This window comes from Cherax quadricarinatus, chromosome 72 (assembly GCF_038502225.1).
Source record: "Cherax quadricarinatus isolate ZL_2023a chromosome 72, ASM3850222v1, whole genome shotgun sequence".
In the NCBI taxonomy this organism is placed as follows: Eukaryota; Metazoa; Arthropoda; class Malacostraca; order Decapoda; family Parastacidae; genus Cherax; species Cherax quadricarinatus.
Genome location: NC_091363.1, coordinates 668,829 through 683,068, shown reverse-complemented (window position 1 = coordinate 683,068; position 14,240 = coordinate 668,829). Strand labels below are relative to the sequence as shown.

General features: G+C 40.2%; 1 long non-coding RNA gene across 1 annotated transcript in view; it reads left to right on the top strand.

Moving 5' to 3' along the window:
* Positions 1-12,356, top strand: part of LOC138854868 (uncharacterized) — a 20,001-nt gene extending 7,645 nt beyond the window's left edge. Inside the window, exon 3 of the long non-coding RNA XR_011394018.1 lies at positions 11,676-12,356. This is a non-coding gene — a long non-coding RNA (uncharacterized lncRNA). The remainder of the gene's footprint in view (positions 1-11,675) is intronic.
* Positions 12,357-14,240: the final 1,884 nt, after the last annotated feature.

Genomic DNA, 14,240 nt, shown 5'->3' with positions numbered 1-14,240 from the left:
TGAAACGGCGACGCTGAATCGTACCCTACTACTCGTTGCATACCTCGGCACTTTCTCCAGTTTCTTAACATACTTCCTCAGGTGTAGGTTCCATACTGGTGCTGACATGTTATATACAACACCCACATGAAGGTTTTCTGGAAGGTAAAATCAACGATCGACATGTTTAATGCAAGGGTGAACTGTCTAGATTATTTTATTAATTGGGACCCCTCAAGGGAGTTCCTTGATGCTGGTGAGGGGCTCTTGATCCAAGTAATTGAATCTGATGTCTCCTTTCTTGGATCGAACCTGAATGCCTTCCTTTCTCCAGGTGCTGTATGACCCCTGCGGGTTTAGAGCTTCACACGAATGTAATAATTATTCATTGGGCAGCACTAAACCCGTAAGGGTCATACAGCGCCTCAGATCAAGAGACCTTTAGCATCAAGGCACCTTCCTGGAAGGAGTGTGTAGAGATTTTATATAACTTTACACAACGATACTTTTCAATAAAGCAAGTGCTCTTAAGAACATTATAATGAAGGAACAATGTAGACTATACAGCAGCTGTACTGGCCCACGTCAGGCAGGTCCAACTTACACCTACTCGTATACCCGTCCAACCTTTATTTAAAACTTCAAACTTCTCGCCCAGTGACGCTACTTGAGGTTATTCACTCTTATACAACGCTACTGCCAAACCATGTCTCTTCTCCACAACGATAGATATAACTTTGTTATAAAATAATCGTGACCTTTAGATATTAACATTTTGTGTTTTAAGAATGTTAATTAGAAATTTGATTTTGAGGAAATTAACTGATACATTTGTGTATGTAATTTACGACCACGTTCCTTATTTTTATTAATCTAATCCCGATAAAATGACACTAAGATTAACACTTCATTGGTCATGGAGGTGGGGGAGACAGGGGTTACTTGATGCCAGTAAAGGACTTCATCCAGGAAATTGGAGCTATTTTACCTTCATATTAGACTTGATTGCCTTCCATGCGTTGTATGTTCTTTTTTACACAGATCAATTTAAGTCAAAGCCCATCACTATGTAAGTTATGATTACAGTCCCCTCGTGGAAAATACTGTATATATTTTCCGGAAATACGGTAATTTATAGATAAATAGATGGCCTATATTGTATTTAATAAAATTTATGTGATGGAAAATGGGAAACTGAGCCTGCGCCTGCGCAGGAGGGGACTCGCCATCTTGGTTTTGAATTGGATACAACGTTAATATAATGGGAAGAATTTTTTGTGCTCTAGAGGTTAAAATTGGATTGACACCTCTCAAATAGGAGGCGAAATTGTTGGATGTGCATTCCTGCATAACTTGAGATATCAGACGACTGGACAAGACAGCTCCAGGAACCTCAGATAAGCTCTCAAGATTTGTGTATAATTCTGGCCAGTGTTTTCATAAATTTAGTTAGTGAGGTTTTTCTGAGTATGATACAACTTAATATCCAGTCAAATTGGTGAGTGATATTAAGATATATTTTCCTTCTGTTATGTATATGTGAATTTATATATAATAATTTTTTAATATACAGTCCACAAATTTATATATTTCCCAGTATTCCTGGTGTATGTATATTTCATTTAATTAATAGGTCCAGAGCAACTTGTGGTTATGACAGTGGTAGGTATCGAAGGGGGACATTTTTTGCGACCTAGGTGTCCCAAATTCCTACTTGTCTGGAGTTTACCTGGAGAGAGTTCCGGGGGTCAACGCCCCCGCGGCCCAGTCTGTGACCAGGCCTCCTGGTGGATCAGAGCCTGATCAACCAGGCTGTTGCTGCTGGCTGCACGCAAACCAACGTACGAGCCACAGCCCGGCTGGTCAGGAACCGACTTTAGGTGCTTGTCCAGTGCCAGCTTGAAGACTGCCAGGGGTCTGTTGGTAATCCCGCTTATGTGTGCTGGGAGGCAGTTGAACAGTCTCGGGCCCCTGACACTTATTGTATGGTCTCTTAACGTGCTAGTGACACCCCTGCTTTTCATTGGGGGGATGGTGCATCGTCTGCCAAGTCTTTTGCTTTCGTAGTGAGTGATTTTCGTGTGCAAGTTCGGTACTAGTCCCTCTAGGATTTTCCAGGTGTATATAATCATGTATCTCTCCCGCCTGCGTTCCAGGGAATACAGGTTTAGGAACCTCAAGCGCTCCCAGTAATTGAGGTGTTTTATCTCCGTTATGCGCGCCGTGAAAGTTCTCTGTACATTTTCTAGGTCAGCAATTTCACCTGCCTTGAAAGGTGCTGTTAGTGTGCAGCAATATTCCAGCCTAGATAGAACAAGTGACCTGAAGAGTGTCATCATGGGCTTGGCCTCCCTAGTTTTGAAGGTTCTCATTATCCATCCTGTCATTTTTTCTAGCAGATGCGATTGATACAATGTTATGGTCCTTGAAGGTGAGATCCTCCGACATGATCACTCCCAGGTCTTTGACGTTGGTGTTTCGCTCTATTTTGTGGCCAGAATTTGTTTTGTACTCTGATGAAGATTTAATTTCCTCGTGTTTACCATATCTGAGTAATTGAAATTTCTCATCGTTGAACTTCATATTGTTTTCTGCAGCCCACTGAAAGATTCGGTTGATGTCCGCCTGGAGCCTTGCAGTGTCGTCTGCAATGGAAGACACTGTCATGCAGATTCGGGTGTCATCTGCAAAGGAAGACACGGTGCTGTGGCTGACATTCTTGTCTATGTCGGATATGAGGATGAGGAACAAGATGGGAGCGAGTACTGTGCCTTGTGGAACAGAGCTTTTCACCGTAGCTGCCTCGGACTTTACTCTGTTGACGACTACTCTCTGTGTTCTGTTAGTGAGGAAATTATAGATCCATCGACCGACTTTTCCTGTTATCCCTTTAGCACGCATTTTGTGCGCTATTACGCCATGGTCACACTTGTCGAAGGCTTTTGCAAAGTCTGTATATATTACATCTGCATTCTTTTTATCTTCTAGTGCATTTAGGACCTTGTCGTAGTGATCCAATAGTTGAGACAGACAGGAGCGACCTGTTCTAAACCCATGTTGCCCTGGGTTGTGTAACTGATGGGTTTCTAGATGGGTGGTGATCTTGCTTCTTAGGACCCTTTCAAAGATTTTTATGATATGGGATGTTAATGCTATCGGTCTGTAGTTCTTTGCTGTTGCTTTACTGCCCCCTTTGTGGAGTGGGGCTATGTCTGTTGTTGAAGATTGAGACACTTATGCAGCATATGGGAATCTTTATTCAGGAAACGTTTCGCCACACTTCGCCTACTTCGACTAGTGGATGGTACCACTATGACCCCGCCTCCATCTGCTTCACGTCACCTCACTACAGTATATAAGCCACGTCTACGGCCCTATGCTGTACATTCTACAAGATTGATGGACTGAACACATCGACTCCAGGTTGAGGGACTGATTACCTCATTCTCCTCCTCTCCTTACGCCTTCCTCTTTGTATTGGACTGATGAAGCCACTGTGTGGCGAAACGTTTCCTGAATAAAGATTCCCATATGCTGCATAAGTGTCTCAATCTTCAACTTGTCGGTTTTTCAAACCATTCATCACATATGTCTGTTGTTTTTAGTAACTGTGGGACGACCTCCGTGTCCATGCTCCCTCCCCATAGGATGGAAAAGGCTCGTGATAGGAGCTTCTTGCAGTTCTTGATGAACACGGAGTTCCATGAGTCTGGCCCTGGGGCAGAGTGCATGGGCATGTCATTTATCGCCTGTTCGAAGTCATTTGGCGTCAGGATAACATCGGATAGGCTTGTGTTAACCAAATTTTGTGGCTCTCTCATAAAAAATTCGTTTTGATCTTCGACTCTGTCTGGTTAGCGGCTTGCTAAAAACTGAGTCATATTGGGACTTGAGTAGCTCACTCATTTCCTTGCTGTCATCTGTGTAGGACCCATCTTGTTTAAGTAGGGGCCCAATACTGGATGTTGTTCTCGACTTTGATTTGGCATAGGAGAAGAAATACTTTGGGTTTCTTTCGATTTCATTTATGGCTTTTAGTTCTTCCCGCGATTCCTGACTCCTATAAGATTCCTTTAGCTTGAGTTCGATGCTTGCTATTTCTCTGACCAGTGTCTCCCTACGCATTTCAGATATATTGACCTCTTTTAGCCGCTCTGTTATTCTTTTCCGTCGCCTGTAAAGGGAGCGCCTGTCTCTTTATATTTTACATCTACTCCTCCTTTTTCTTAGAGGAATAAGCCTTGTGCATACATCGAGTGCCACCGAGTTAATCTGTTCTAGGCATAAGTTGGGGTCTGTGTTGCTTAGTATATCTTCCCAGCTTATATCGGTTAGGACTTGGTTTACTTGGTCCCACTTTATGTTTTTGTTATTGAAGTTGAATTTGGTGAATGCTCCCTCGTGACTAGTCTCATTATGTCGGTCTGGGGCTCCACGCATACATGTCTGAACCTCTATTATGTTGTGATCTGAGTATATTGTTTTTGATATGGTGACATTTCTTATCAGATCATCATTGTTAGTGAAGATGAGGTCTAGTGTATTCTCCAGTCTAGTAGGCTCTATTATTTGCTGGTTTAAATTGAATTTTGTGCAGAGATTTAAAAGCTCGCGTGAGTGTGAGTTTTCATCAGAGCTGCCTCCTGGTGTTATTTCTGCAACAATATTATTTGCTATATTCCTCCATTTTAGGTGCCTTAAATTGAAATCCCCCAGTCATTAATTAGTTAATTACTTAATAATTATATGTGAAATGACAGGAGGTGGATATTAAGTTCATAAATTTATTTAATGTGTAGTGGATTATAATTATTACAATATTAATTTTGATAAGTCAGGTCTAAGTTTATATTAATTTGTATATTAATTTGATAAGACAATTCTGGCCAAGATTTATATCAGTGTATGTGTAATTGATAAGCCATGTGTAGCTAATTATTAATGTGTATATTAATTTTGCTATGCCAAATTCTGGCAAGGATTTATTAATTTGTATAATATTAATTTTGATGAGTCAAGTTTGTATTAATGTACATTTAAAATTTATATTATACATGTAATTGCTAAGCTCAGGTAGCTAGGATTTATTCAAAGGTAAGTTGTACTATTTACCTTTATAAAGTACATAAATTAGTACATAATCAGTGTTATTAAGTTGAATTTAATACATTGCATCATGGCTGAAATTGAGGAAATTAATGTAGAAGACAAACATTTGGAATATAGAGTAAAGAAAGCATCACTACAGGCTAAGAAAGGTCATGTAACCAAGGCATATAATAAGTGCTTGGAATTAATGAATCAAGAAACTGTGAATACTGATGATTTAAAATTGTATTTAGATGCTTTATGTAATAGATATGATTCATACAAATTATATTACAACAAATATGAAGGAGATTTGTTAGTAAAATGTGTAGATGAGACTGAAGTAGATCTCATAATTAATCAGTATTATGAATTAGAGGAAAAAATTCTTGTAAAAGTCAGGCCTTGAATAAATTAAAATGTGTAAACCAGGCAGTTGGTCAGTCTGCTCCAACAAATAATATGTCTTTGCCAAAACTCCCAGAATTGTGTTTACCTGTGTTTAATCCTGGAGAAAATTGGGAGGAATTTTGGTCAATTTTTAAAGCAGCTGTGCATGACAGGAGTGACCTAGCCTGTGTAACTAAATTATTTTACCTCAAAGGACAGGTAAGAGATGCTCACATACTGATACAAGCCTTTCCCAATGTAGATGACTCTCACAAGGAAGCAGTTGACTTATTGAAGGTCACTTATGGTAATATAGAACAAAGTAGGTTGGATCTAGTGAATATCATTGTTAATTTAAAATCTCCAGATCACACTTACAAAGGTTTACAACAGTTTAGAGTTAAGATAAGATAAGATAAGATTTCGTTCGGATTTTTAACCCCGGAGGGTTAGCCACCCAGGATAACCCAAGAAAGTCAGTGCGTCATCGAGGACTGTCTAACTTATTTCCATTGGGGTCCTTAATCTTGTCCCCCAGGATGCGACCCACACCAGTCGACTAACACCCAGGTACCTATTTGCTGCTAGGTGAACAGGACAACAGGTGTAAGGAAACGTGTCGAATGTTTCCACCCGCCGGGAATCGAACCCGGGCCCTCCGTGTGTGAAGCGGGAGCTTTAGCCACCAGGCCACCGGGCCAGTTAAACTGGAGAGCACTCTCAAAACTTTAAGTAATAAATATAATCTGAAGGAATCAGACTGGTTATTGAGTGCCATGGTACAGAATAAATTAAGCTGTAAAACACTTGAATGGCTCTCAAACAAATATCACAAGGGTTATTTTGGTCTGGAGGAAATAAGACTAGGTCTACAAGAATTAATTGTTCAGTTGCAGACCAGCCAACTAACTCATTTTAAAGATGCAACACATAATAACTCTGAGGTATCTGTCAAGTTTCACAAAGGGAAAAATTATCCCAATGTTGTTAATCAAAATTCATTTCCTAAAAAGAGTTGCATAGGTGCATATCAAGTAGCAGGAATCAGAAATAATGATTCTCCACAAAGTAAGAAGAATATGTACCCTCCTAAGAGTAGCCCAGTTAATAAGAAACCAGTCAGAAAAAAGAGATTGTCTTTTCTGCAAGGGTACTCATTTTTCTAAGAATTGCAATGCATACAATTCATGGAATGATAAAGTTGAAAGATTGGAGGAACTTGACAGATGTATCAGGTGTTTGGGTAATCACAATGTAGAGGATTGTTATGCCAAATTAAACTTCTGTTATCAATGTCACAAAGGAAGACACCATATAGTCATGTACTCACCTATTTGTGGTTGCAGGGGTCGAGGCATAGCTCCTGGCCCCGCCTCTTCACTGATTGCTACTAGGTCCTCTCTCTCCCCGCTCCATGAGCTTTATCAAACCTCATCTTAAAACTGTGTATGGTTCCTGCCTCCACTACGTCATTTTCTAGGCTATTCCACTGCCTTACAACTCTATGACTGAAGAAATACTTCCTACTATCTCTCTGACTCATTTGTGTCTTCAACTTCCAATTGTGGCCTCTTGTTTCTGTGTCCCCTCCCTGGAACATCCTGTCCTTGTCCACCTTGTCTATTCCACGCAGTATTTTATATGTCGTTATGTGTAAGGGTCTATATGATAATGTTGATAATGATAATGTTGACAATCCTGACACAACAGTGGCTAATGTGAAAATTGCTGCTAATGTTAATAATGATGGTTTTGCTGAAGTAGCCTTACCTGTGTTACAGGTAAAAATTGATGATAAAAGGCATAAATCAAAAAATGTAACTGCATTATTGGACCAGGGATCCCAGCGTACTTTCATAAAACGTAAGTGTCTTGATGGTATGAAAGTACAGATGGGAGATCCCACAACTTTAAAATTATCTGGTTTTCTCTCGGATAAAAAGGCTCAATTGTATGACACTGTTTATGTAACTGTCAGGTTGGGCAATGAGAAAAAATGTGTTAATGCAGTAATTGCAGATAGACTTCCAGATAAAATATCTACAGTAGGGCTTAGTAAAGCTACAGAAAGACTCTCACATAATGTAAATTTAGCACCTTCTGGTGTAAGTGATGATTCTGTAGGCCCAATAAATATTTTGATAGGTAGTGACTATTATGCCTCCTTTGTAAAGGGTATGGTAAAGAAATGTGGTGTCACCCTTTTGAAGACTGCTGGAGGCCATGTAATGTATGGCAGGATTCCTCGTAATAATTCATGACTAGAGGAAACTACAAATACCATAACTGTGTGTCTTACTCATGAAATCGTACCCCAGTATAATTCTTCCATAGAGGATGGTGTTGAGCCAGTGCATAAATTGTGGGAATTAGACAGCATTGGAATAAATTTAAATGAAGAAAGTCCAGACGATTCTTTTACTCAGGAGCAATACCTGAGAGATGTAAAATTTGAATATGGACAATACTGGGTACGACTTCCGTGGAGACTGAACCATCCAGAATTGCCCACTAATTACAGAATGGCATATGGACAGTTAAAAGCTCAGCTCCACGAACTGAGTAAGACCAGAATTGTTAACTGCCTATAATGATATAATTGCTGAGCAGTTAATTAATAAATTTATAGAAGAGGTACCTCCTGAGCAAGCCAAAATTTATGGTCATTATTTGCCACATCACGGAGTGAAGAAGGATTCTAAGACCACTCCTTTGAGAATTGTGTTTAATTGTAGTGCCAGGAGTAACAAAAATGTACCTAGTTCGAATGACTGTTTGATGACAGGTCCGTCGTTGACGGAAAAATTAGGAGATATTTTATTAAATTTCAGGGTAAAGAATTATGCCTTTACGGCTGACATAAGTAAAGCTTTCCTAAGAGTGGGTTTACAAGAGGCTGACCAGGATTGTACCCGCTTCTTATGACCTAAGAATCCTAGTGACCCACTTAGCACTCTGAAAACCTTTCGCTTTAGGAGCGTATTATTTGGTGCTACATCCAGTCCGTTCCTACTTCAAGCGACGATAAATGCACACCTCAAATGTATGGGAAGTCCATTGAGTAAAGTAATGAGCAAACAATTTTATGTGGACAATTTCCTGGGTGTGACGTCAACTGAAGAGGAACTGTTAATGACTTATGGAGAGGCTAATAAAATAATGCAAAGTGCAAATATGCCACTGAGGGAATGGAATAGTAATTTGTCCAAATTAAAGGACAAAATAAGTAAAGGTTACCCTGGAGATGAAGTCCCAAAATGTAGTAATGTATTGGGATTAACTTGGGATACTGAGAGAGATTTGTTAATGTTAAAACCTAATAATTACAGTATGCCCAACAAATTAGCTAAGAGAGTTTTGCTTGCTGAAGTTTCCAAATGTTTTGATCCACTAGGTTTAGTGTCACCCCTTATTATAAGAGGGAAATTATTAATTCAGGAAGCATGGAAACTTAAATGTGCTTGGGATGAAGTTCTACCTGAGGAATTCATTAACAGGTGGGATGAATTAATTGGTGATTATGAGAAAATTCCAATGTTGGAGTTCCCATGCCAGGTGGCCAATCCAAATGGGAAAAATGTACTCCACATTTTTTGTGATGCTTCAAAATTGGCATATGGAGCAGTTGCTTACCTTCAGTGTAATAGTGTTATTTCTCTTGTTATGTCTAAGGCTAAAGTGTCTCCAATTAAATCACGTACTTTACCTCAGTTGGAATTAACAGCCATTTATGTAGGTGTCAAATTAGCTAATTATATAAGAAATAAGTTGCAAGAGGTAAATATTAGCGACACTGTAATTTGGTCTGATAATGAGGTATCCTTACAATGGATTCGCAATGGAAACAGTAAAATTGTGTACGTACAAAACAGAGTCACTGAAATTTATCAGATGCAAGAGAGGTATAATAGTTTGGGTCAGCATATGTTAACATTTAATCATATACCTGGTGAGGAGAATCCAGCTGATTTCTTGTCTCGAGGTTTACCTTATGCTAAATTTGTAAATGCTGTATCATGGTTTAAAGGACCGAACTGGTTGGTAAATAAAGCTAATTGGCCTGTAAAAAAGGCGTATATTGCTCCTGTTGAAATTACTGTGACCACCGCTCCAATAGTTTGTCCTCCCTTAGCCAATGATATAAGCAGGTATTCTTCTTTACCTAAACTAATCAATGTAACTAAGTTGGTGTTTAAATTTCTAAACAAGATGAATATTTCATTAAAATTTTCACATCCTCTTGAATATTGGATAAAGATGGTACAGGAGGAAATATATGGAAATGAGATTAAATTGATGATGGAAAGAAAAATTGTGAAAGGTTCCATAATAGAGAAACTGGGGCTGTATTTAGAGAACAATGTAATTAGGTGCAGAGGTAGGTTACAAAATGCTGAATTGGGTGATTATGCTAAACACCCTATCTTACTGTCCAAAACTCATCTAACAAATTTAATTGTTCTAAATGCCCATAAAAATGTAATGCATGGTGGGGTACAAGATACCTTAAATTGTATTAGGGAAACTTTCTGGATTCCACAAGGACGGCAAAGTGTAAAAAGGGTGATTAAATCTTGTGTAATATGTCGCCGTGTGGATGCCAGATCCTATATGTACCCAGGTCCTCCACCATTGTCAAATGAGCAATTTGAGTCGTTTAGCAACGAACTCCGGCCGGCCGCAGTGTGGAAAATACTGTATATATTTTCCGGAAATACGGTAATTTATAGATAAATAGATGGCCTATATTGTATTTAATAAAATTTGTGATGGAAAATGGGAAACTGAGCCTGCGCCTGCGCAGGAGGGGACTCGCCATCTTGGTTTTGAATTGGATACAACGTTATAATGGGAAGAATTTTTCGTGCTCTAGAGGTTAAAATTGGATTGACACCTCTCAAATAGGAGGCGAAATTGTTGGATGTGCATTCCTGCATAACTTGAGATATCAGACGACTGGACAAGACAGCTCCAGGAACCTCAGATAAGCTCTCTAGATTTGTGTATAATTCTAGCCAGTGTTTTCATAAATTTAGTTAGTGAGGTTTTTCTGAGTATGATACAACTTAATATCCAGTCAAATTGGTGAGTGATATTAAGATATATTTTCCTTCTGTTATGTATATGTGAATTTATATATAATAATTTTTTAATATACAGTCCACAAATTTATATATTTCCCAGTATTCCTGGTGTATGTATATTTCATTTAATTAATAGGTCCAGAGCAACTTGTGGATATGACAGTGGTAGGTATCGAAGGGGGACATTTTTTGCGACCTAGGTGTCCCAAATTCCTACTTGTCTATGTAATATTGATAAATAATAATTATCTTTGTTATCATTTACTGTTATGTACATAATTAGTTACATTCAGATAAATGCAATTTTCCACACCCCTGAATACCACCTACAAGTCAATCAACACCCACTGGTAATGGGTTGGGTAAATATTTTTGTTAGTGAGTTTTGGTTTGAGAAGACCCACCTAGTATGGGCCAATATGCCTGCTGGAGTGTTCCTCCTTTCTTTTCTTCTTATGGCAGCAAGTGTAAGGAAACATGCCTAACGTTTCACTGGTGCCGGAGATTGAATCAGGTGCACTCAGCATGTGAGCTGAGTGCGCTACCAACCGAGCCATGGAACTCTTAATTATGTGCAAGTAAAATGCATAGAACAACACTGTCAGGTTACTTACAGTGCAGCAAAAGTGTAGAAACACGTGCCTGATCCCAGGCCAGAAGTGTCCTCTCACCACGACAGTAGAAAGATGACTGACCACCTGAGAGAGGAGGAGGAGGAGGAGGAGCAGCAGCAGCAGCAGCAGCAGCAGCAGCAGCAGCAGCAGCAGCAGCAGCAGCAGCAGAAGCAGCAGAAGCAGAAGCAGAAGCAGAAGCAGAAGCAGAAGCAGCAGCAGCAGCAGCAGCAGCAGCAGCAGCAGCAGCAGCAGCAGAAGCAGCAGCAGCAGAAGCTACAGCAGAAGCTACAGCAGAAGCAGCAGCAGAAGCAGCAGCAGAAGCAGCAGCAGAAGCAGCAGCAGAAGCAGCAGCAGAAGCAGAAGAAGAAGTAGAAGAAGAAGAAGTAGAAGAAGAAGAAGACCAGAGTCTGTGACACTGGGCCAGGTACACTCTACGCACCTGCCAGACCAACGATAAACACTTATGCTGTGCTTTTAGCCACAACTTTCCGACTTATAAAACGTTGATCGTTTTTTACAGATGTTTTGGTCGCTGCACGATACCACAGACTTGTCCTTCGTGTGCCACAACCCCAGTTCCGTGTAGCTCGGTGCAGGATAGGAAAAATCGTGCCTCGAAACATTTAAAATGCAGACGAGTTGTTGCTGAGCTTCCTCAAGAGACAAGAACTATAGCTTAGACCTCTCGAGAGGTCCAGGAATGGGAGATCAACTTCAGGAGACCCCAGGAGCTCTACCTCAATATATTAAGTAGCCTAGCACCTATATCTTAACACCCTGAAAAAAGGCCCAAGAGCTACAGACCAACACATTCAAAGTCAACACCCATGAGGCCCAGGATTTGGAACCTAACTCATTCAATCACTGAAAACATTTATACAGTAACCACAATTTTTAAAATAAATTTATACCTACATATTCCAATAACAATTTTATCCATCCTCTTACTAGGATACACCAGCATTCAAAATTTGAAATCAATCAGAAGAGGTATTCTCAGGTTATCACAGGAAACCCGCTGTGTTATTTTCATGTATACATTGGCCAATAAGCACCTACACAGCCCATTAACAATACCAATCTTCTTATAAGTAAGACATATCAGTGTTGAAATTTTGAAGCCAATCAGAAAATCTGACAACTGAAAGTATACCCTTTCGGGGAATACTTAAAAGTAAATAAACTGTTGCATCACCTTGCAAAAATCAATCTGGACACCATAAATTATTTTGGTCACTATGCTATCTGACAGAGATCTCCTCCCTTACCATATAACTGCATTCCCCTGTACCTTAATGCAGGCAAGAGACATATAGTTGTTGGTATAAACCTTGGTAATAAATACCGACAAGTTGGTTTAGAAAGACACGTAAGCAAACACTATAACATATTTATTAGAAAACGTTTCGGTCCTGGGACCTTGATCACTTCTAACATACAGAGGTAGAAAGACATTATATATATAGGCGGAGAGTGAGATGTGACGCACGTGACCTGAGGAATGTCATAAGAACATAAGAATGGAGGAACACTGTAGAAGGCCTACTGGCCCATGCGAGGCAGGTCCTTATCAAAACAACCTCTGTCTATGATGAGGACCAGTAGACGATGAAATCATGTGACTCCTGTGTTGTTGGGTTGGTGCTGCTTAAGTATCATGTATGCCAATGTTTTTGAAATTTTGTAGTTTCCAGTGTTGCGTTCTATAGTGTCGGTGACGGTGATTAGTGAGGCTTCTAGGCACCGTCGGCGTCTGAGGTCTGGTTCGGTGAGAACGAGTTGTGCCTCGTTCCAGTTCATCAAATGCCCCGTTGAGTCTCTGTGGAGGACACAGGCGTACCTTACATCGTCTCTGTTAGAGGCATTTCGATGCTCATTCAGGCGGACTGCAAGATCTCTGCCTGTCTCGCCTACATATTTCTTGGGACAGAACCCACAGGGGATAGTGTAGACGCCTGCTGTAGAAGTTAGAGGTGTGGGGCTGCGTTTAGTACATGATACTTAAGCAGCACCAACCCAACAACACAGGAGTCACATGATTTCATCGTCTACTGGTCCTCATCATAGACAGAGGTTGTTTTGATAAGGACCTGCCTCGCATGGGCCAGTAGGCCTTCTACAGTGTTCCTCCATTCTTATGTTCTTATGACATTCCTCAGGTCACGTGCGTCACATCTCACTCTCCGCCTATATATATAATGTCTTTCTACCTCTGTATGTTAGAAGTGATCAAGGTCCCAGGACCGAAACGTTTTCTAATAAATATGTTATAGTGTTTGCTTACGTGTCTTTCTAAACCAACATATAGTTGTATCTCATAACCATTAATGGGCAGAACTGCAGCGCGACTTCCTCAACATGCCTAGGAGCTATAACTCAACCCTAAGCTAGCTACCTAGCTTAATCCCCAAAAGTTCTAGGAACTGTAGATAAATACATTGTTCACAGTTGTAGATCGTCCCTCGGTTTTTTTTTTATTGGAAACACTAAACCTGTGTGGGTCATTCAGTGCAAAGAGGGGATGGAGGCATGATCCTCTGTCTGCCATTTGCGAGACACGCGATACCTATATGTACTCGCTTAGTAGCCTGAAATTCTTGAGAGGACCAGGAGCAAGAGCTGAACCTAATCAACCACTGTAACAATACTAGGCGAATTACTCAACGAAACTTGTCGGGCTACTTCAATAGAATTATCGACTTGCAGACCTCAGTGCTCGGATTTCCTCAGAGGCTGATTTTCGGAGGTGTTAGCATCTCCAGATCTCAGCAACCAACACAGTGATTTCAGTGACACCGACACTACAGAATTGGATCTGTGCTCCGGTTCCCTGAATTGAACCTGAATGCCTTCCATCCTTTCCCCCCACAGGCGCTGTATGATCCCTACGGGTTTAGTGCTCACAATAATAATAATAATAATAATAACAATCCAAGTCATTCTGTTTCGTTTCTTCCAATCTAAATGTCCAAACCATCTCAGCAACTGATCCTCAGCCCTCTGAATAATACTTTTAGAAACTCTACACCTCCATCTCAGGGATCTGCTGCACTGCAGACTGGGTCTTCAAATGTGATCTACAGTT